We start from the raw sequence: 4,431 nt of genomic DNA, 5'->3' as shown, positions 1-4,431 counted from the left end.
TACATTTATTATCAGGCAGTACAATCTCACTTGACGATATGTGTCAGAGGAAGAACAATTGTTTCTGTACATCTTAAGTCTGATTTGTGTAATGCAATATACTACATGACGTTAGTTATTTACAAACTTTAGAAAGTGATTAAAATTGTTGAAGACAAGTTTGTCCAATAAAGCCATATTTTGTGAAACCTCATTATGGCCCCTCATGTCTAAAAGTGTTATTCATTCCTGACCATTAGACAATTAACTTTGTTTGCTTCCATGGTGGGATGCAAGAAATTACATGATAATTTTCTTTGGAGTCTGGATATTCAATTCCTAAATTTGTTTTACTGGTACGTTTTAAATAACTTTGTATAAAACAACGAACATTATAATTATTGTCTAGGGCAATTATTCAAAATGAAACCCATCCACCTCATTGCACTCATTTTAATGTTGGCCGTAGTTCATGTGGGATTATTTGTCTGTTTCCTTAAAATTATTAAGTACCCAACAAAAGCTAAATCAAACACAGTAAGCGATATGATATTTTGGAGAAACTTCGCTACACTGGTAAGTCACTGACTGTAGTATTAAAGTTCGATTTACTGAGCCCTTTCTCTTTATGATAATAATAGGCTACTAATAAAACTTGGTGAAATAACTGGCCAAAAACCAACTTCCTGTTAAACAGAGTGTAAAAACTAAATTCAGTGAACATACAGTACCCTGTTTTATGACCATCGTCACGTAGACTCACCTCTGTGCGTAAAAAAACCTGCCTGCGTACAGAATAGTGTATGTCTTCATGTTCTGATTACTGCCGGTGCCGATGAATATCGCTTGCAGTGTAACACTGTCATCCCAATGGCTCGTATAAAGAAATCGTGTCATGTCAGGAAAACAAACACCCGTGAATGAAATTTTATCTGTTCTTAAATGTTCGAGTAATTACCGAAAGAAAGGTTCTACTCTACATAAATTTACGAGGTCCTAAGTTCTTCCAAGGGTAGAATCGAGGGCACAGAGCTCCGGATGTGCCAACCAACACAGATCAACCGAGAGTGATTAAGTCTAGACCTGATGTTTATGCCAAAAACAGGGAAACCTCTAATGAATGAGCTTTGAACCGTATAGTTTTTTGATAGTTTTTGTGAATTGACTTGGAAATTTAAGATTTTCACACAAAACTGAGGAGCACACTTTCTAAATTGTATGTGTAAGGATTGGGACTTCCTGTGACCATTGTCTATCAGGCCTGCACAAGGTTTGCGTTCCCCGAGCCGGCTCATAGCTCGAGAGTGGAATGCAGATATTGGCTGCCCTCTGTATAAGGGTGGACTGAAAGAAGGGGTAATCTCGTACAAAATGTACACAAAAGAAAGTACTAGTAAGAGTGTTCATGAAATGAATTCCCGTTCAGTGTTTACAAAACTATCTTGGACAATTATTACCATAATTAATAAAGAAATATTTCTTTTACAGAAATAATAGAAATTATAGAACTGCACGCATTGTATTCTTCACCTGATATAATTAGGAACTTAAAATCTAGACGTTTGAGATGGGCAGGGCATGTAGCACGTATGGGCGAATCCAGAAATGCATATAGAGTGTTAGTTGGGAGACCGGAGGGAAAAAGACCTTTAGGGAGGCCGAAACGTAGATGGGAGGATAATATTAAAATGGATTTGAGGGAGGTGGGGTATGATGATAGAGACTGGATTAATCTTGCACAGGATAGGGACCGATGGCGGGCTTATGTGAGGGCGGCAATGAACCTTCGGGCTCCTTAAAAGCCATTTGTAAGTAAGTAAGTAATAGAAAATCTATAGCAGCTTAAATGTACAATGTCATTTGGTTATATTTTTATGTATCAGTACATGAAAACTGGGTTTTATGCTGTTGGCAGCTGGAAGGAACACTACTGTTCGTAATGAAACATCAGTTACAGATGTTCGATGCCTGAATTTATTGAAGTTGATTATAGAAAACAGTAAAATTGCTGACAAATATAAATGTTGAGCCTAACATAGCAATCATTTTCACAGCCAACCTGTGTAGTCGTGGATATTATTGCTGAGATTTAGTGTTGTAAAACTCAAACAGCCTAGTAGTATTATTCAAACGGTCTTTAGCTCATAGGTCCCATTGAAGATCAATAAGTTCGAGCTGTAAATCGTTAAATGTTAAATATTATGTTCTATTTAACGACGCTCGCAACTGCCGAGGTTATATCAGCGTCGCCCGTGAGCCGGAATTTTGTCCCGCAGGAGTTCTTTTACATGCCAGTAAATCTACTGACATGAACCTGTCTCATTTAAGCACACTTAAATGCCATCGACCTGGCCCGGAATCGAACCCGCAACCTCGGGCATAGAAGGCCAGCGCTATACCAACTGCGCCAACCAGGCCTGCCTGTAAATTGTATGACACTGTTTCAACTGGTGTTGAAGGAATTTATTATGATAACTTTAAAATTATTTGCAATTAAGACAAGATCTTGTAACCTAGAATTAAATTTATTTTGAATTTCAATTAATATTTGCACATAATCGTTTAACATGGCTTCATCACGAGCAGTTTCTATCGTTCGAAAGTGAGCCATATTACCTTCCCGAAACTGACTTACGAGAAGTGTAAGTTTACGACTGAAATCCCGTAATTTATTCAACATATCAACAATGAGCTGACCTTTTCCCTGAAGATAGATATTTAAATTGTTAAAGATTAATAAATTCTAACGTATCCTACCTCATGTAATAATGTAACTTTCAACTCCTGAATCTTTTTACTGCGATCTTCACCAACAAAACCATCGTATCTCTATGTGTGGACTAGTAATGACGCATTATATTATGTTTTCCTCTTTCTTTCAAACTTTTGTGGCAGATAAGTATTGACTATAGCTACTGTGAAAAAATAAGCATTTTCCCATGCAATATTGAAAGAATTTGCCTGATGATCACTTCTCCGTCTTTTAGATTCCTCCATTATGTAGCCGTAGATAGGCAATAGCTACTGATAATACACACTACACCAGATAGCTGCGTGGACTATCCTCTACCTATATCAGGCATACGTCATTCCGACGTACCTTTCCGGCGAGCTGTTAGACGGCTCTCCCGCTCCGAGCCGCGCTCAGTGAGCGCCGTTTGTGCAGGCCTGAATCCCATTAAGCTATTAACAAAGGGTTCTGTAAAAGTAAGCTATGAAATTAGATTAAATGTTTCGTAATGAAAGATTACTTAATTATTATTGAATCCCTGCTTTCACCTACACCTTTACATCTTTTCAGAAATTGTTTTCATCCTAATACAAAATACATTATAAAAGTATTTTCTGTATAAGTTATGCATTTGTGACATACAATTGACAAGGACAGTAAATAATATAATTTGCTTTGAAAGGGACAGTAAGGTACATTTTCAATTACGACGCTTTCTCCATTCATTTACACCTGTGAGTAACGGTCAGCGCGTCTGGCCGCGAAACCAGGTGGCCCGGGTTCGATTACCGGTCGGGGCAAGTTACCTGGTTGAGGTTTTTTCCGGGGTTTTCCCTCAACCCAATATGAGCAAATGCTGGGTAACTTTCGGTGCTGGACCCCGGACTCATTTCACCGGCATTATCACCTTCATCTCATTCAGTCGCTAAATAACCAAAGATGTTGATAAAGCGTCGTAAAATAACAAACAAAAAAAATAAATAAATAAATCCATTCATTTATTGATGTGAAATCAGACTAAAATCCGTAATTATCAGTACCATCCTACTTTACATTAAAGTACATTCTTCCTCACCTTCCTTCGTCCTTAAAGTAATTCTTATGTTGCATTTGGACACGGGCGTAGCTCAAGGGTAACAAGCTGGCCTCGTGTCCAGTGTTCAAATCCCAGCCCGTTTATTTTTCAAGGTTTATCCCAACTCTAATCTTATGAAGAATCGTCGGTCTTATGTCGCCACAATAACATATAATTTTCAACAATGTTTTCAGTCCTAGATATCCTCGCTGTTAACACAGTGTCATTAAGTAACCGATTGAAAACATAGGTTTCTTTCTATTAACCTTAATTTTCCAACATAACAACTAGTTCTATTTGGAAACGAACAAGAACACAACAATACGTTTGCCCTGATAACCAATATTCTCTCACTTTGTATTCTTCACACAATAATATTAATAATAAGTAACCAGTTTCCGTTGAACGCAGCCGCTGATCAAATGATATTCAACCCCTGTTGCTGACCTTCAAAGACACGAGACAACGGCCTACTGGGTGGTATACGTGATTCGCTGCCTCAAAGGTACTGCAGCACAGCGTCGATGGAATCTATGTTGTCCCGGCTTCTGGTGATGTGGTGCCAAATCCAATAACCCCCTTCCTAGCACCTTTCTGTCACACCCATTAACAATAAAAACCTGTGAATAACATGAACGCCGGCCAA

This window comes from Periplaneta americana, chromosome 4 (genome assembly GCF_040183065.1).
Source record: "Periplaneta americana isolate PAMFEO1 chromosome 4, P.americana_PAMFEO1_priV1, whole genome shotgun sequence".
Lineage (NCBI taxonomy): Eukaryota > Metazoa > Arthropoda > Insecta > Blattodea > Blattidae > Periplaneta > Periplaneta americana.
Note: the sequence above shows the minus strand (reverse complement) of the source record.